Source organism: Anser anser (genome assembly GCF_964211835.1).
Source record: "Anser anser genome assembly, chromosome: 6".
Classification (NCBI taxonomy): Eukaryota; Metazoa; Chordata; class Aves; order Anseriformes; family Anatidae; genus Anser; species Anser anser.
The window spans coordinates 32,698,962-32,719,123 of record NC_139726.1 but is presented as its reverse complement, the minus strand read 5'-3'; the positions used below and the strand labels follow the sequence as shown (position 1 = coordinate 32,719,123).

Sequence of the window (20,162 nt, the reverse complement as noted above, 5' to 3'; positions counted from 1 at the left end):
AGAAGCAAGAAGTTTGAGACACAGAGCGGCCTCTGCAAAGCCACCCGAGGCTGCCTGGTTAAACGCAGGGGGCTGCGTGACCGTTCCAGAGGTGCTTTCTGCAAACCTCATGCCGAAATGTGAAGTCACCCCCATGTGTGTGTTGCCATCCCCAGATCAGAGGAGAGCACGTCGTAAATGCTGCCAGCGCCTATTAAGGGGTTTCGCTTTACTGAACCTGGCAAACACAAATAAGCATTTGAGAGCTGAACTAGCTCAGAGAGCTTTAGCCTTTGGATTACTTACTAATGAACTCCCCCTAGTCAAGCCATTTAATTTCATTAAATTGCCAAGACAGTTCCAGTTAAAGGCTCAGGTCAAGCGACATACTGCTGTTTTTTCAAAGCGACCTCATCAGGAAAAAGCATATTCCTCTGTTTAAATAGATACAATTTTATAAACACCTGCATCGAGCAGTAGCTTACACGGGCTATTTTCCCTCTGCACATCACTGGAAAACCCAGCAGGTATCATCTAGAGGCAGAAGCAAGCATTGTGCCTTTATTTTTTTTTTAATTTCTGCTCCTCAGACCAGAAACTCCCCTCAGACCCTGCCTACTCAGCAATGCTCTCTCATCTCCAGTTATTGCTCACATTTTCCTCTGCTCATCCCACCTGCATGGACTTCAGCCCACAGAACCCGGTTATCGTAACGGGGATCTGCACCCTGGTTCAAGGAGAGACACTCGAACCTTTGGCTCATTTTCAGGGTCCTTGAGCATTCAGAGGGTTTGGGCTTTTTGTCGTGTCTCCCAGGGGAGAAGGACCTCCCTCTGGGACCCGATCAAAAGGCTGCCAGAGCCCTTTCTCACTGATCTCACAGGTTTTGGACTCAGCCCATGATAACCTGCACGGTCAGCAATCCTTCGGCAAGTGAGCAGCAGGGCTGCCAGCCGAGGACAACTGAGGGGAGTGAAATTTAATTTCCAGAAGGGATGGCTGTCAGCACCACGTCCCACCAGCTGCATCCCAACAGGGATGCACAACGCCCTGGCTCCAGGCATGATGCTGCTGCAGCGCTGCCTTGCCTGGACTGAGCACACATGGCATCAAATTCACTTAATAATGCTGATTTATCTCTTTTTTCACCTCCAGTTTTAGGATCTTTCCCTTAAAACAGAGTCAGCCTGGCTGTTCCAGCCCTCAGTGAGCTGCAGAAAAGTTTCACTGCCTGGTCGGGTGCTTCTGGGTCCCGCTGGGGATGGGGGACCTGGGCAGCAGCAGGGGAATAAATCCCCTTTGTCCCACCCTTGGCCACTCAGGGCTTGCTGCCCATACGGTCAGGGATTGCCCTCCGAAAAGGAGTGCAGTGAGCAGAAAATTAGGGTTGAGACTCTTTGGGGTAACACCACGCATGCATACACACACAGCAGTGAGATGTTTGTCCCAGCACAGTAAAGGAAACCCTAAAAGACAAGGCTTAATAAAAGAAGTAAAGGACCTCACTGGGTCCTGTAAATCCCATACAATTCCCACCACAACATGAAATAATTACCCAGCAAAGCCAACATCAGCCAGACCAACCTACCCACAGTGGTTTGTTTCAGCAGGCTTCAAGCCCCTTTCCATTAACAGTGTTGGTCCAGGAGGCTGCTAGACACCCATGTTCATGTGGTGCTTTAAGACACTGGTGTTGAAATGTAACCTTTAAAACTTCTTTTTTTTTTTTTTTTAAGTTTTAAGAAGACAAAACATAAACATCTAAATTCACAGCAGACATTTCTATTAGCAGGGACAGGGCTTGAATTTAGGTTCAGAAACAGGACAACATCACCTTCAAATAACTCTTTCCAGATGTTAATCTTGCATACAGAGATCCACGCACTGTGGAAATACAGAGGAAAAAAAGGACAGTCAGGAATAAATTGCAGCACGATAGAGTGTGCCTTTCTCAAAGATATGCTCTGGTTCAGCCACAAGTTACTCGACTGAAGCTTTGTGTCCCATGCTGCGCAAGGAGTGCAACGAGCTGAGCGTGGTGCTCCCTTCACCCTGACAATCCCCAGGCTCCCACTGCTGTGGGACTGCTGTCAGCAGCAGCAGAAGTCCTTAACACCCCCTGTCAAGGTTCTCAGATGTGGATCTCTCCCTTGCAATTACAAAAGCGGTCCAAAGAATGGAAATAAAAGTCAAACAACAACAACCAAGCAACCCTCACAGCTGTTGCAGATTCCTCTTGGAAGTGAAAAATCAATAGCTGGCTTTTAAAAAATGATTAAAGGTGAAATACAGAAACTACTTCTGTGGTGTCCAGCCTCCAGCCCCAGCACGGGGATGCTTGTTCCTGTGGAGGTGTCACCAGCAATTTTGGTAAAACTGCTTGAAAAGCATGGCTTTGTACAAGGAGGCAATGCAAGTCTCAGCACAGAAAATGGCTTGGACTGATCGTTAGTTCAATCCTTATTGTAAAAGTTTGCTTCAAAATTACTTTTGAAGTAGCTCTGTTACTTCCTTATTTACAGCTTTCAAATATTCACAGAAAGCTTCTCCTGGGTCAGTGTGTGATGTCTGAATACCACCAGTCTGTACGCACCCTTCGCGTGAAAAAATGAGTGGAGCTCTTGCATCAGTCGCACTCGTCCTCGGTCTGGTACGTTTGCGAGCTTGGCGACTGCTGACAGAAGTTATTTGGACACGGAGAGACTTCCACATGGAGACACCGGTCAGATCACCTTTAGTACAGTTGGAGAAGAGATTCATAGCCTGAGAGTGACATGGGAACGACCAACACAGCACATCTTGGCCCACTGCTGGAAGTTCCTTGCCCCATTTCATGTCCTCTGCATTAGCATCCACTATTTCTTAAATACCCAGGAAAGGAAAAGCAGGGCTTTGCCACTCCATTTTAACAGAGACAGTTAAAGTCTAGCAGGGGTAAGCAGATCTTCCTTTGGCACAACCCTACAGAGCCAGCAACTCCTGTCAGCGAACTATGCAAAGTCCCCAGTCCATTGTTCACCAATCTGGGACGGGATTTAGTTCATTAAAAATAGTTAATGGAATGTTAATGGCACTTAATTGTATGCATTGTGCTGGTTTTGCAGCGATTTTTTTCCCCTTGATTCACAAAGATGGGATTAAGTGCTAATGTATTGCAGGCTGCTGAAATGTATAACCTACGGTCATGATTTTAAACACATGTAAAGGTGCTAATTGCATTCAGTTGACACAACTGTAGATGGGAAGATCATTTTTCGCACCTTATCAGCACTGGTGAGGCGCTAACTGCATTCAGAAGACACCACTGCTGTTACAAAGGTAATTTCTTGCACTTCATCAGAGCTTAACACATGCTTAGCAATGCGGCTAGCCAAAAATATCATACCATCGGAGTTAATGAGGTGCTTGCACACTCTTAACGAATGGGAATTGTAAGAAAAAAAAAAGAAAAAAAATCACTTTTTTTTTTTTTTTAATAAAGAGTAACAAATTCCTGCAGATGCCACGTTTTTGGAGTTGGTGGTTGCCTACCTTGGTGTGATTTCTGAGCATGCTGCTAATGCCTTCTGGTGGATGAATGCCAATGCCAATCAGGTGCGACTCTCCTTCTGTGAACTGCGGAGTCCTACAACCCAGCAGAGCAGGTGAAATGGCTGCTCCCCAATTTCTGAGCCTGAAAAGAAACTCTTGTTAACAAACTCTGTTTAATCCCTAAGGTCTGGGCTGTCCATGCAGCATGTTTTAGCAAGCCAGCCCATTCTGGGCACTAGACCCAGCAGAGCTCTGATCTTTGCACCTTGAGGAAGGACAACACGCACACCTTCTTGGCCTCACCTCACCGTACCAAGGAGGTTTCCGTGGTGTCCAGTACTGCCTTTATGGCATAGCCCACTCCATATCATCTCTTGCTCTTCTGCTCTGCCATCTCTAGCACCTCTCTTTGAAATGCTGCCGGTATAAGAGATGAAACTTGATTTTCCAGGGAGCCAAAGGTTGTTTTGAGATCCCAGCTCATCATTTTATGCAAATTCAACTTATTTTACTATAGCATGAAAACCGTTAATTGTTCTCCTCCTCTTTGAGGATGCCCCTTGACTATGCTCTGAATCTGCCTGTGGTCTTCGACTGAAACCCTCCTGCTCCCAAGCTGCTGAGGCCATTCGGCTGGGTGGGCAGCTTGTTTCCCAGCCCTATGGGGAGGGCTGGCCTGAGGCAAAAACTCCTATGGAGAGGAGTCTCTCGCTGCTTTAAATGAAGAAGCCTATGATGAACCAGTATCTTATACTGGGAATAAATAAAACTTGCTGGTGGGAGGGCTTCCCCATGTTCCTCTGGCACAGGATGACCAGGGACCTCTTGTTCCCTCTCTCCAAGTTTTGACAGGGCAGGTGGTCAGGTTCTCTTTCCTGCATCATTCCCCAAATTAACGCTGGGTTGCATAGAAATGCAAGCAGCAAGAAAAGACAACTTAGCCTTCACAGCCACACATTGCACATCATCAGATTCAGCGCAGGAGGACGGAGGGTGCACCACCAGCCATGCTAGCAGAGGAGAGCACACTGCACAGCACGAGCACACCCACACAAGGGGTGCTGAGGGAGTGCAATGGTTGCACGTGTCCTCAGATGACTCTCCTGTACCTACAAGACAGTGGATTTTTGGCAGTGCTGCTGAGCAGCACCCACCTAGCCAAAGCAGGGTCCGATAGCCAGCAGTCAGAGCAGTGAGCAGCAGAGACCTGCCCACAGCAGGGTCACTAGCTTCAAGAGAAATGATCTAAAAGCAAAAAAGAATTGTCAGCTATCCTGAAAATACCCACTTTGTGTGCTTGCCTTGAGTGACATGCTGGCATGATGTTAACGAAAGGCAGAAATTCCAACTAATAGAAACATGAATATTCCCCCACATTACCTCCAAAAATCCCTGAGCAAACAAAGCTAATCTGAAGACACAAAGGTAGATTTGCAAAGCAAATTTAACCCAGCAATGCACACAAGCCACTCCCGGGGAGGGCGATGTGAGCAAGCGGGGCGAGCACTCACCCCGAGCACCCTGACCGGCTGACACCCAGCTCCCCGGCGCTGAGCCTGGGTAAAAGTCACAGCCTCCAGCCACAACCAGGGTCTTTTTATTTTCCCTCGTAAAGCTTCCTCAAGCTCTCCCTGCAGAGTCAGTCAGTATGTATCCTGATCTCTTTTTTTTTGTTTTTATAAATAGCTTTTCTTTGCAGCCTGGTAGCTCCGGAGCTGCATTTTTTTTCCATCCACCTGATGAAAGGTTCCTTTAAACGTGCCCCATCTGATGAAAGGTTGTCTTGGAAAGCGGCTGGGGCTAAACAAAGCCAGGCAGACTAATCCCAAAGGCTGTGGGTGTAACATGTCCTCTGCAATTACCTCCCAGGGCAGCAGCCTGTCTAACCAGCTGGTTTGGTGGCAGGAGGACCCTCGCCGTCACACCAGAGCCCAGGGAACCTTTCTGCTGCTCTCCCGAGTGTCCCCGCACACCCTGAGCCCTTACAGCTGGCAATAATCAGGGCACCCTTTCTGCACATCCCTCTTTGCTTCTGAAGACACCACATTTATAGAGGTCTGAGCATGGCCATGCGTCGTCGGTCAACACGTTTTTGGTTTTACAGTGCGTTAAGCAGATGAAAGGGATTTGCTCTGTAGCATAAATTAACGCAGTCCTAAGGCAGCGTTCATTTGCATTCAATGCCACACCTTCCCAGGGAAAAGCTTTTCTTACTAAGCATGTTTCGGGTGGCAAAGCTCAACCTGCACTGCGTTCGCGGCTCCCGAATTCAGACACAGACGGGGAGATGCCGTCATCCCGGGGTGACAAGCAGGGAAGCTTGTCGCCGAGCCTGCCTGCAGCACGGCGTGTCTTGCAGCTGCTCAACTCTTCTGCCAGAGACAGCACACGGACGTGGCACCACGAGCAGGCAGCTGGAGGGGTTCCTTGTGTCCCCAAAGGAGAGGGCGTGCTGTCAGTGGGCTGTCAGCACCCAACCTAGGGAGACCCCTTGCCTCTTCCTCCTGCTATGCTCCCAGTATTGACACTACATCAGTCACCCCGGTGCAAAGAGCTTCCTTTCCCCACTTTAGAACGGGAAGAAGCCTCCTGCTTTCCTCTATTATTCTTAGCCACATCTGTATCTCGATATCTATTCTTTATCTATTTATAATAGGAGGCAGAATTATTCTGAAGCAGTTGGACACCGCCTGGCCAACCCGACCTCTTTGGGATCGTCAACAAGGCCATCTCAGAGATCCTTGTCACTGTCTTTGCTTGGGATCTGCCGGCATTTCCCAGCACAACTAGTAACTAACAACAGGGGGGGAGCTGAGGACTCTTCCTCCGGGGGAAGAGACGCAACCCAGCTGACTGCAGGATGAAATTTACTGCGATATGAAGGGATCACCATGGAAACCTCTTTATTTTATTTCAGCCAATCTTTCTGTGCTGTCACTAACAATATCACCTTCTCACTAGCCATAAAGCAAGGATTCCCAAAGAGGTTTGTAATCCTTGCTGGCTGGCTGAGCCATCTGCCCAGGAAGACAGTTTTTCTCCAGGAAAACCATTCTCGTGGTTTCCTCTCCTCTCTAGATGTAACTTTGCCAGCTCACCATGCAAAGGATAAGGCACTGCTCCTGCGCTGTGCTGCTCCTCGAGCCCCTTTTTCGTGGTGCTCTCAGGGTCCTCATTTCTGACTTTCACCAATTTGTGCTGAATTGGCGCTGCCCTCTTCGTGTCCCTAGTCCTGCCACCAAGCTCTAGTAAGCCAGGTGTCCCCATCACCTCCATTTCAGGGGACAAATGTCCAGATGGGGTAAGACCCCTTTTTACCAGCTCAGATCAGCACTGCACACCCACCAGATCTGGCACCTGAGAGGATGTCAGATATATAAGCAAGTGAAGCTCCACATGTGGCTTCTTTGCAGGAACCTATTATTGAAAAAAAAGAAAAAGAAATAATACAGTTTATCTTCTAGCTGTAGGGGGAAGGGAACTGCTGTCTCTTTGGAAAAACTTCATCTCCATATACAAATATGCATCAGACAAGAAGCTCTTTGCATGGCACAGATGTATCGTGGTCCTATGGCTGCAAACACACAGCAGTTTCAAACTCCATGTCTTGTTTGGTAATGCTCAGGATTTTGGGAAAGATCATGTCCTTTCAATTAGAACACAAACCCTACTGGCAAAGCCTCTTGTTCTGGGGAAGATAACGCTCTGTCTTTCTTTGGGTTGAGCAGAAGCACCTATTTGCAAACTAACATCCTGCCAGATGAGCTCACATCCCCAGGCTCCACCAAGTTGACACCGAGTGGCCTCCTGCACCCCGCAGGACACCGCACGCACCTGCAGCCTCAGGGACATCTCGTGGTGTGCCACCTTATTGAGTTGCATGGAAGAGTGCAGATCTCAGTGACCTGATTTGCTCCAGGAAACACAACTCCCAACAGCAAGGACGGGTTTGTCAGCAAGCGCAGCACTTGAGAAGGCCACGATTAGCCAGCATCCCCATGCCTTCCGCTGCAAAATTGCCTCGCCTCTAATTGCTTTGTACCGAGTAACAGCCTCCAATATATCACAGGAAACAGAGTCCTGAAGAGAGCTTGCTTACCAACAAAGCCTTCAGATAAGTTCTAAGAACAGCGGCTGCTAAAGCAGCATTGCCTTGTCTTTTAGGCAAGAACACATTATTTGCAAGTTCTACAAGCTCGCCAGTAAGTTCATGGCAGGGAGGTTCCAGCTGCAACATGAACCAGGGCAGAAGAAACTCAAGTCCAGAGCACTTACACAGGGTGGCATGTGGAAAATGACACTGATGAGGAGAAATGATTAAGTATGTTAATCAGTCCTGGGCATTTGGCAGGCAGCAAAGCCCTACAGGTGCAAAATCCGAGGGCAGGCTGGAGGCAGCGCAGTGAGGGCCACAGCTGCACCTTGGTGCTCAGCAGGACCAGCCCCAGGTCTGACCTCTGCCTCCACATGCCAACTGATACAAGGTTGTGGCCCAAATCTTGGTCATTATTTCAGCAGTATTCCACTGAAAAATAAAATATAAAACAAACAAATAAATAAATAAATAAAAACGGAAAATAAATAAAATAACAGCTACAAATGCAGACCCAGTGCTAGGTGTGCATCCTCACAAAGAGACATAGCATAAAGTATTGAAACTTACTCCAGTGCTCTGGAAAAACTGCACATTTTCAGTTATTTACCCCCCCAAATACATAAAAACATAGTAGACACCTTTAAATAAAATGAGCCTGTAAGTAAGTTTGCCTTCTTAGCTTCAGCCCTAACGGACTAGCCTTACTAGCTCTGCCTATAAAAAGGGTAACTAAAGCCATCACCCGGCCAGTGGGCCAGCCTGACCTCGAACCCTGCACAGATGCATCATTTCAGACATACAGGAGGTGTTTCAGTTTGTATTTGCTAAACAACAATTTAATAGCCCATATTTTATGATGGATCTGTCATTGTGGTTTGCAAGACAGGAATGTCCACCCACAGAATGAATAAATTTAGTCATCCCCATTCCCTGTTGGCTCATCTTCTGCTGAGTTGCAACATACAACCCGGGGCACTTTTGGATCTGCTTCCTTAATAAGCTAATTTCTCAGTACTAACACTGAAGTAAAGCAGGAATTTTCTACCTCTCGTCCCCAGGCCAGACAGGGCAAGATGGGGATGAATAAACAGAAAACAGTGAGATACTTTGGAAGACAGCTTAGATTTGTCACTCATATTCCACCACTTCCTTCTGGTGGTCTTGGGATGTCCTCTACTCCTAGTTTTGTTTGTCTCGAGTGTCAGTTCTTCACAGCAAAGGCCATCTCCCGTCACAGCTTGGTACTCTACTTCACGCTGGAACAGCCTGTTCCCAGGCAAGGCCATTCAGTACTTCAGTAATATAAATAAGGGGATCTTAAGTCTATTTTTGATATGATGTTATATTGTGTAGGAAGTCAAAGAACCATTATTCCGTATGAAGTGCAGTTAAATAATTTAGAGAAAAGATGATAAAATCACAGACAGCAAACACATCTGTTTAAAGTTCCTATAGAAGAGACGGACAGAATTTGATAGGCATGGGCTTGTAGTCAGATCCGGTGGATTGGTCTCTCCTAAAACCTTTTTCTCCAATAGAAGAAATCTTTTTGGACTGAAAATATCAGCAAATCTTTTCTTGATTAAGAAGCACAAACAAGCTTTTCAAAATCTTACATTTTGCAGAAACTGCAAATTTTCTTTGCAGAGTTTTGCATTTTGGTGTTCAATTGTGAAACTTTTCCTTTTTTTTAACTATAAGTTATATTTTACTGTAATACCACTGCCATGAAAAATCTGATGTAGAAATTATTTAATGAAAAAAGACTATTGCAAAACGCTAGTCAATGTAACCTTTCAGGAGATTCTGGCATCAGTTTGGATCTACATATCTTGGAAAACTTTAAAAGAATATTTCACTTCCCAATTTAATATGTGTTAAAAGGTTTTTCATATACATCAATCACTGTGTTATAGAGGCTTCAGACAGAAATCAGTAGAAAGGAATAGAGATATATTACAGGCTTACTTACTATGATACTTACCCCTATGCCATGGATTTATAGTGCTGTTACCACAAGCTTATTTTGTCATAGGTTTCTTCCTGTCTCAGGAAGCGTAGAAGTTTATTGGGAAACAACTTGAGGACAAAATCTACCATAACACAATTCATAATAAAAATAAAATATACAAAAACATGCTTCAAAATCAGTAAAGGCTGCATATATTCATGAGCCCGTCACACTTCATTTTTTTTAAGATGGAAAAATGGTGGAAACGCTATTTGTTCAATGTTTTATTTTAAAAAATGTTTGTTAAATTATGCCATCATGGTTAATCTATCACCACCAATCTGGATGCTATGAATATTAATAATTATTCTTCAATAATTCAATTAGTAGTTCAATAATTAATGGGAATCCTAACCTTCATTAATATTTTCATCATTTGTTCGGAGTTTCTCCATTCTCCCATCTGCATAGCTGTGCAAAGATCCTGCAGGGCAGCCGTACATGGACCTGAAATGATGCATTATATGAGGGCAGATGCAGAATGTCCCAGCTCATGCCTTATCCCAAGGTCCCAGCCCACCAAAACATTTATCTGCACTCTTGGCTCTAGCAGCAAGAGCAGCTCACCAGAGCTACCTTCATGCTCTGGGTGTAGGAGTCTGGTCCAAGCTCCCACCACAGCTTTTGGAAGCATTACTTCTGCTTTTGCCAACCTATCTGCAAAAAATTGTCTGAAATACTGTTTTTGCAGCCTAAAAGATCACAACCTCATACAATAGCTTGTTCAGAAATGTGGAGGGGAACACGGAAACTGTGCATCCTTACCACACATATCATTACTTTTGGTCTGCTCCTGAAACAACGCAGATCTCCGAGGGGACTCCTGAAGGAGGATTGCTATGGGGAGCTGTCACAGAGGGCTGCATTCAGATATTTGCCAATTTCTCCTTTTCGCTCTCCTTGCACATTCCAAGCGTCGTAGTGAAGATCAAAGCCTGCAAAATGGTTGCTTTCCCCCAAAAGGCAAACCAACCGGTTTAGTTCCCCAGCTAAATTTATCTCAGGTAGTTGTTAGTGGAGATGCAGGCTATGAGGGGGGAAATTTGGCAGGCTTCTCATACTCTCTTAGAAGAGAGAAGAAAGAAAGAAGGCAGCTCACCAAGTGTGTTAGCCCAAGGAGTGTTCAGGAAAAGTTAACTCTCACTATTTTCCTGTACTGTCCCTTCCCAGCATCCAAGCATCCTTCCCATTGCTGCTAAATGGCATGAGATGCAAGCACAGCAGTAGCATCCACCAAGTGGATCTAGAGATTGCCTGGAAAATAAATTTATTAAGCGTAAAAACAGTGAAAAGTTGTCCAGTGAAAGCTGATCAATCAGAGGCTGTTGTAGAACGTGGTTTATAGCAACAGCAAGCACTAAGCCTCCCTAAGAGAAGACTCGTGGCATCACCCCATGGTAAATCTCCGCAGGAGATGCCTCTCCCTCTGTGCACGGCCCACGGGAGCCTAAGAACTGTGCTTGACCAGACACTGTGGTTTTAGACAGCTCCCACTAGGAAAGGTGAAGCCCACCTGTTAAAGGCTCACTCAGGATTCATCAGAGTCCTCCAGCTTGCACGCATGTAAAGTAACTTGTAAAGTTACTCTGTTCTCTCCCTGTCTGAGGTTAATGTGCCAGGCAGGCAACCCAAAAGTTGCCAAAGCCCATGTGAAGTCTGCGTGGCTGAAGTTAGATGGCTGGAAATTCAAGAATTAGCAGTTGTCTGACAAATTTATTAAAGCTTACCCACCTGTCACAATTTAATGAACATATTATGCATTGGTTGGGCATATAAATGGTAGCCATGGAGAAACAATCCCATATCTCTCCAGAATAAACAACATTTCACAGTTTTAATTGTGTCCTGATGTTATAACGATCACAAGTAAACTGGGTAATCATTCATTAAACATGAGCTAATTCTATGTCCTGCTATAATTATTATTGTTTCCTGAAAATATAATGTGTAGTACAAGTACAATAAGTGCAAACTGAAATATTGCTTTTGGAAGGTTATTTATTACTACCTTCAGCTGTAAACATTTATAACTGAAATTTATTGGTCCACGGTCTCTTCATATAAATATTTTATGTTCAGCCTCAGGGATCTGCATCTTCTTGTTTAAATGTCTCAGTCCTGGTGTCTGCACCAGCAAAATAATCTCAGGGGAGAAAGTTTGCTGTCCTACATTATTTGGCCATCCTGCTGTTAACATAAGGCAGCATTACTTGTGTTACATATTACCTTGCATAGGTGCATGCAGATGTGAGATAGCAGCAGCCTTGCTGCATTACTCTGGCTTGCTCGTTTGTTAGTGTATCACTTGTAGCACTCCTACGTGCCATAGGGTAGCACCCAGTCGTTATTTCTAAGCCTTTTATTGAAATAAATAGTCCTGAGAGGAGTAGAAGGAAATGTCAGAGGTGACCGGAAAAAATCTGTAAACAGCAGTGAAGGGGGGAGGGTTTGTTGAGAAGAAGCTGATATGCGATCAGCCTCTCTCTGCTTTTATTCCTATTCCCATGCCAATAGGACAGCAAGAAGTCCCCTAGAGCAGAGAAGCGAGGGTTGTTGAGATGATGGGAAACAAGTTTCAGACCTGGTCCTGTGTCAGCTTTATAGGGAAGGCTCAGAGCCAGCTAGACATGGGGCATCGAGGGCACCTCAGCGTGATACCAAAATGACTAATGCCAGGAGTACCCTTGTGTGACCACAAGCATGAATATGCTCATAAGGCAGCACACAAGAGGAGAGTCACCTCACCTTCACCACTCCAGTCCAGAAACCCAACACACTTAAGGAAGACACGAAGCAGAGACAGAGCCTCCTACTTCACCTTGGTTTGTTGCCTTCATCCCATGGCCACACACCTCCAGCAGGTGATGCTGATCACGCTGCCCCATCCCATTGTCTGGGTCCCACCGTCCCTCCTGCACCCGACGTGGGGACTGGGCTGCTCCTGCTGATGGAGATGTACAGATAGCAATAAAGAGGAGCCTGCTCAATCCCCACCACTGAATTATAATAAATCATTTGGGTTTCCATGGCACCCATCCAGAAAAGTTGAAGGAACTGAGAATGAAGTAGCTGAACGGCTCGCAAAAATAATGTATGCTTTTTAGTGATAAATTACAGTTTCTACAGTAGAGGACTGGAAGGGGGCCAAGTCCATATCAATCCTTTCAAAAGGAACTAATGGTTCTCCCAGGACTCCCGAGCCCTCCCCACACTACCAGGAAAAATAGCAGCAAGGATCCTTAGAGAAAGCTGTAGAGCCTCCTGATGAATATAGTATGTGAAGGGTGAGCCCGCATGAGATTTGCTAGGGAAAAAATCACTCTGTCCTAAATAATAAAAATTTACTGAAAGAAGAAACAAAGTAATGGCTGAGGGATAGGCAGGAGACATGGTGTGGACTCTCGCAGGGATTTCGTCTTAAGTGCCCCAAAAGACTATTAACCCTTGGAGCGTGACACGTAAGCTCATGTTTTCAGCTCTCGTTTTCAATTACCTGCACTGGGGGACTGCTGAGCGCATTTGCCTCTGGATTCCTGATTTTCATAAATGGATAAACACTCACACGGGTGCCTCTCTCCAGTGCCTGTCCCCGTCTCTGCATGGGGAGACTTTCCATCCCTACAGCCACCACGTGGGGTGCTTTGCCCTCCTTAATTTCTCAGCTTCCAGCAAGCCATCCTTTATCACAGAATTTTTAACGGCCCTGAAGTACTCGGTGATACATCACTTATAGCATGTAACAGTTATTGATCTCTTCAGTTCATCCTTCTAAGTGGCTCCCATCGAGTGCCGGGAAGTCAACCAGCTTGAGCTGTGCAGCCCATCCACCAAACTCAGGATGAGACGATTGAGCCTACTCGGAAAATGTTTTTTTCTTCTTTTTATTTTTTCTTCCTTCCACTGGGAACCAGAGTGTGTGTGCTGTTAACACACTGTGCTTGCGTGCCCTTAAAAATAATTTTATGGCCATACTGAGTGCCTCCAAACATTAAATATGTTTTGTAAGTAGTTAGCTAACTAGCTGGGCACGCTCTAAATGTGGCAGTAAATAAAACAATAAGAATCTAAATATCAGCTATATTTCATCATCAGGGGTACTTCTCAGCCCTGCAGTAATTCTCAATGTTAAAAACCCTGATTTCTATTTTTGAAGCTATGTTGTGACTAGAATTCACACCTAATCTTTCCAAGTTACGCTGACTCTCTCTCACCTGCTTAATCAGATTATGTTCCCATGAAGAGGGGACGTATTTTGTACCGAGTGGGTAGAAATGGTTTCTTATGCTGGAGATTCACTTCCCAGGTTTCTAAATGCAGCAGCAGCATTAACCCTGATGCTGCTTGCTTTAGGTCCAGGTGGCACAGGAAAATCCTGCTTGTCTGATGTTTTCACTTACTGTATGATCGCAAATTCTGCTGGCATCACTCATTTCACAAAGCCATGCTCTGCAGTCAGCATAAAGTGCATCTGAAAGAAGAGGGGTGACAGGTAGAGCATGAAGAGGAATGGTCCAGATTAACTTGTCCCAAGATTTTCTGTTATGTTCAGAGGTCGACATCAAATGCAGCTACACCCTTCACCAAATGTCTGTGACTCCACAATCTGTTGGCTTCAGACAAGTGCTCCCAGTGAGGAGGAGGAAGAGGCAGAATAAAGAAGAGATGAAGAAAAATTCACCCATGGATTGATTACCCCCCCCTAGTTTCTTTCTGCCCATTCTGTGATATTTTCTGGAAGCCAGAAGGGCGAGGAGCAGCAGGACAGCATGAGGTGACTCCTGCCCATCCGACACTGCACATCCATCCCCACCTTGCTCAGACCCACCCCGCTGTTTGGGTGCAGACGATGAGCTCAGGACAGGCACCCCAACATCTCCACTGAGCCACCTGTTGAGCGGCTCCTCTGCTGCCAAATGCAGCCCGTAAATCAGAGCGTGAGGATATGAACCAGGACTGAGGCATGACTGCAAAGTGCCTGAGATCCGAGATCAATATTCATTTTGCAAACCTCTCTGGAAGAGTTCCTTAATTAATTGTTGGAATTAAAGTCAAAATTGACCCCTTGATTTGTTCCTGTGGCCTTTAAATCAATTTTCTTCTCTTTGTAAAACGTCATTTTAGGACCGGCGAATAAAACAGTGCATTTTTTAACAAAGTATTTTTCTCCGTAGATGCCATACCCACGCTCGCTGCTCACCCCTCAGGGAGGTTGGCACATGCTGAGCTGTTACCTGTGGAAGACCTGCCGGCAGCAGCATGGCTTTTCGGTAGGAATGGCTAAGGCTGATTGGCAATTTCACCCTGTAACCACAACCATGGCTTCCTAAGCAGCCTTTATTTTCTATTTCTTTACCAAACCCTAAATGACAGCGGCTTGCATCTCAGGTTACTGAGGTCACGGACTCCCTTATTTCATGTCTCCGAATAACTGCTATAACTCTATAAGCTCCCACTGAATTTATCCCCGCCCTGCAATCCACAAGGCAGGGAAGGGAGAAGATATGATTGAGGAGATGCAGGGGTTTTCCTGCTGTCACCGAAGTCCCAGCTTGTGCAGGCACTACAACTGTAATTTCCCTAGCTTGTAATGCAAGTTTCATAATCCATATATCACCACCTTGTTGTAATGTTTCCTGGATTCCCTAACGTTCATTATTTTTCTGACACTTTCAGGGAATTGCTAGGAAAAAAAACAACACAAAACTGCCTAAATTCGATAAAGCTGGGGCTTAACCCTGTAGATTCCTTGCTGGTTACATCCTCCTGGCATTTCATAGCTGGGTCCCTGTATAACATTTTTCTCTGGGAGAGCAGGTGGTACCCAGCCATCAGCTGGGGATGCTTTCTCCCTGATGGGACTCTTATCTTGCATACCCAAGACCAGATAAAGATGAGTTATTTTTCCATCCATTGTCCCCCCAGCCATGGGAATTACCTGCAAGGCCCCGCTCAGGATGATGAGGATGGGTTTCATGTCAAAATGAGACTTCATCCTGATCTGTACCTGTATCACGGGCTGTCTCCTCAGCCATATGTGGGCCAAAAGCCCTCTAAAACCTAGGATGAAAGGTGTGTGAGCTCAACATAATGCATTCATCTCTGAAGGAATTTAAGTTGGCAGAAAGATCAGAGTTAATCAGTTCTGATGGATTTTTAAAATGTTATTCAGAATCCACCTATTTAGTTGCACTTCCTCACTATAATTAAGAGAATTACTAAGTAAATACATATAATCCGCTGAGTCAAATTTTTGGAGGCTGTGGTGGGGCCGCCAGGTCGGCTCTGGAGGCACCCAGAGGTGCTGGCGCATGGCACCAAGTCACCTGCGACTTGCCAAGACACCACAGAGATGGGCAGTGGAAACGGGCAGATATCATGCCTGTCTTTTTTTCCTGTGCAATTTTTTTAAATTGATAGCTCTGCACAGAATTCACAGATGAATACCATCTGGTGTAGTGATTTATTGCCCCTGAATTTCTCAAGTTACTTTTTTAATTTTTTTATTTTTTTCAAACTTTTCTCATCTTACCTTTTCCTTGTATTTTCTCTCTACAAAAAACATTTTCTATAGAATTGCAGTTGAGAGAGGCATTTCCCTAACATGCAGTTTTATCATAAGATAAACAGTGGCCTGTCACTAGACAGACAAACAAACAACTGATGTATGGGATCTATTTAATATCTCTGCAACTCCAGAGGCCTTCTGGTCATATATGTTGTTGCTTTCCAATACTGTAAGAGATGCCCATAACTGGTCATGTGAGAAAATTTATATATAATGACAGCATTAAAAAACATGTCTTAATGCATATACATAAGGATAGAGAAAAAAAAAAAGAGGTGTTCCACAAGCAGTCCTGGCCCTGGCTCCTCCTAACTTTTAAAAGGCTGAGGAACACAGTAAACTACTCCTGCTGTAACTTTGCTCATTGTAGTGCATATCAAAATTTTATTGTAATCTTCCTAATGTTTATTTATACTTTATTTCCACCTCACAACTTACCACTTTCAGTATGTACGCTGTCCATCACCACAATTTCCAAGTTCTTTGCAACCCTTAATGGACTTGGTCTCCTACCAGTTCCAGAAGAGGAATGTGAGGACCAGCACGATGGTACTAAGAATCAGCAGGGATGGGAAGGAAAACCTGTGTTTTGGGAAGGAAAAAGCCATTTGTGTCAAAGCTTTAGATTTTGGAAAATGAATGTCATGGCAAAATAGTAATTTCCCATGATTCAAGGTGCTTTAGCTTGGTCAATTATAGAAACAGGATCAAGAATATGTAGCAGGCTTGTCACCATCAATGAGCCCACATCCCCAGAACACCAAAGCATGGACATGTGGTCTGGAAAAGGAAACTTGAGACATGGTGAAGCTCTCCTCCTGATCCATATAAGCGTAAGGTAACCAAGAGCCAGACCTTTCTGCATGACACTCTCCTGCCCTTCACTCTTCTTTCAAGAGCTGTGTCATCCTGCACAGGATAAACTGTTTCATTAGACATTTCATTTCTGATCTCACAGAAAATGAAACATTGTTTTGGCCTGGGCTTTATCGGATTACCTTGGAACCAGCCCCTGGGTATGTCTTTGACATAATACATCATAGCTTTAATGAGACGATTTTCTCTGTGTGCTAAACAGAACCTAGAAGAACCCGATACTTTAAGCCTTAGCAGGACCTGTATGGTGGGGAAGGGCTGGGAAAGATACCTAGGGCTTAAACCTGAGCTGAGCAGTTTTAAGCAGTGGGTTTTAGCTAACAACTTGCCTGAAGTGAGTTAACAGGAGGGGTGGGCACTGCAGGATGCCTGGGAGCGGAGCAGGCTGGGCAAGCAGCTCCGTTCGTTTTTCACTAGGGAAAAATCAATGCTGCTTTAGGATTTTATGGTGCTTGGCCGCACTTCAAATACTTCTTTTAACCACCGGTTGAAAGCTTTCTATGCTACTTAAGTGGTAGGGGTGCACATAACTCCTTACTGGATCTGTGCTTCGGAGCAGTAGGGTGGAGTCCAGCTGTTGTAGGAAAAGCCCATGAACAACTCCAGCTGGACTCTGTGGGGTATGGGAAGACCTGTACATTGCTCCTTTCACATCAAAGGTCTTTTAAAAACATCTTAATGTGATTTTTTTCTTTTTATCACTGGAGACTACTGAGCTAGATTTATGGGAAGCAACTTCTCTTACGCTGAGGAACCTCGCACACGTTTGGGATTGGGTGAGAAACCCAAACACCTACCAAGTTCACCAAAGGCAATTTACTCCCACCATGAAAATAACCCTGCTGTCTCTGGAGAGAGCTCTGAGCCTGCCTAGTCATGTGGGACCACCCATACCTACATATCCAACACAGAACTGGGCACCTCAGGGTCCTCCCTGCACCCCTACTCCTTCCCACCCCAGTCGGGAGCTACCTTTGATTAACAAAACTCAGATCTCTATAAGCAAACACAGGCGTAGCAAAGACAAATTGGGTTGACCACCAAGAAGAGAAGCCCCACCACATTGCTGGTGGGAAGGAAAGGGAGGTGAGGGAAGAGAAATTCGAGCCAACTTCTGCAGGGCAAAGGCTGTCAGCTCCAGGTCCCCAGCAACAGAAAATCCTTGTAACAAAGTGACTCCATCCTCTTCATTAAACTCTGCTAAGGTTAGAAAGTCACCCTCACATCATGCTTGAGAACTAATGGCTGTGCTTTTACTTACAGGACTGCTCTCCTCCACGAGATGCCTTGTCTGAAGGCCGTCAGGGAGCTCTGGCACAAAGAAGGACTCGACGCTGAAAGCCCACGTGGCTGGGTCACAGCACACACCTGCAAAGATGGGGCATGGGACAGCCTTGCAGATTATTTTCTTCTAGGACGGAGGGAAAACGACCTGAGCAAAAGCAGATACACATTTTTAAGTTACAGAAAAGATGGAAGGACCGCTTCTGTCCCTGTTGCTCTTTCAATACCAAAATATTAATATGAAGAACAAGCCTTGAACTATTTGAAATTTTTTTTTGTATACAGCTACCATATTAGACAACCAAATCACACTTTCAGCCCTACTAGGAGGAAAAGGATCTCTTATTGTTTAAATACGTCGGACACGAACGAAAACCAGACTATAGGCTGTTTGTCCTTTTATTAATAAGGAAGTATAATTAGAAGTCATGTTAAAGTTGGAAGATCAAGAGAGTTTGTGATAGATAACAAGCTCAGAGCTGTCAAAACTGTCAGGCCATTAAAAAACAAAATAATTCACACCCCAGTAATTGCTTTTATGCTCTTTTTCTTATAAATCCAGGAGACATGAGTCATTAGTCCTTACAAAAGAGCCTTGTTTATCAGCCTTCAGTATGCTATATTGCACTTTTACTTTCTGGGAGTGTTTGCCGTAGGTATTGTCCTCTGAAGGCTTAAAGAAAGCGAAGGGGCTGTGTTCAGTCTCATTTGAGGAGACTCTGGAGGCTTTCATTGTCAATGAAGTTTAACAGACCTCCGAGCTGAAATCCTCTCTATTAATGCCCAGGCAATCGCAGTGCTTAGCATCACCACGCTGTCCCCAGCAGGTTTTGTCCTGAATCCCTGCAGCACGCTACAAAGGTTTGGCTTTGCAAAACGGCACGCAAAGATTTTCCTTCCTCCTGCCCAGCTCTGTGATTTCTTTGCTCTGTTTGAGCTGAGACATGCCTGAGCTAAATAAATCATGCAAGCAAACATTTGGGAGTAATAGCAAGATTTTTCCAAACTTTTGGTTGCCTCCAGGCTTCCCCTTAGCAGCTCTGGTGTCAGGTGTGTTTGAGGGAGACAGGCTGATTTACGAAGTTATGCCCCTCCACTAAGAACTACTTCCACATATTTAACAGGACAAGGAATGAAGTCATCTGCAAAGTTTTGCTTTTTATCCAAAACTGTTATTTGGGGATGGGGAGGGGGGAAGTGGAGCGAGGGATACCTTTTACATCGGGTTATTGGCAGTGGTTCTGACCTCCAGGTTTGCTCCTGTGGGTTTCTTTGCGTGACGATGGAGACGAACCTGTTTGAGACAAGAGGGCTGATTTACGCTGATTAGATTACAGTGTACGAAACGCGTTGTAATGCCACACTTACTCATATATTATTCAGCCACTAGATGCCCCTGCAAGCCACACAGTCTTCTGGGCACGGTGTGTGATTTGGCAGGCAGAAGAGACAAAGCTGAGACTCAACCTGAGCAGAAGGTGGATTTTTTTTTTTCTTTGTCAGGGCTTTGGACAGTGAGCAGTGCCCGTTTAGCCAGCACTGCTGTATTATATCGAGGGATGTGGGATGCGCGTGCAAGGGGACTTGAGAATAGACCAGAAATCCTAACAGCACTTAACCTTCACCTGCACCGGTAGCTGTGCTATTGCACAAGTGAAGGTATGTCTCCCTTTTCACCAGCTGGTTTGCATGGTGCAGAAGAGCGGTATGGCAATATGCAAAAACCCATCTCATGCTGTAAAAGGCTCCGGGTGTCATTTACTTACTGTGCTGCACTGTGTAGCATCAACTCATTTCCTCAGACGCTCTCGATGCTGCCT

General features: G+C 45.3%; 1 long non-coding RNA gene across 1 annotated transcript in view; it reads right to left on the bottom strand.

The window, feature by feature from the left end:
* Positions 1-1,741: 1,741 nt before the first annotated feature.
* Positions 1,742-20,162, bottom strand: part of LOC310901411 — a 33,297-nt gene continuing 14,876 nt past the window's right edge. The window contains exons 2-14 of the long non-coding RNA XR_014585794.1: positions 20,109-20,160; positions 19,556-19,636; positions 18,320-18,490; positions 16,621-16,764; positions 15,553-15,674; positions 14,015-14,085; positions 12,436-12,561; positions 10,383-10,871; positions 9,973-10,064; positions 3,814-8,035; positions 3,511-3,652; positions 2,573-2,711; positions 1,742-1,863 (exon numbers count right to left, since the gene is read on the bottom strand). This is a non-coding gene — a long non-coding RNA (uncharacterized lncRNA). The remainder of the gene's footprint in view (positions 1,864-2,572; positions 2,712-3,510; positions 3,653-3,813; positions 8,036-9,972; positions 10,065-10,382; positions 10,872-12,435; positions 12,562-14,014; positions 14,086-15,552; positions 15,675-16,620; positions 16,765-18,319; positions 18,491-19,555; positions 19,637-20,108; positions 20,161-20,162) is intronic.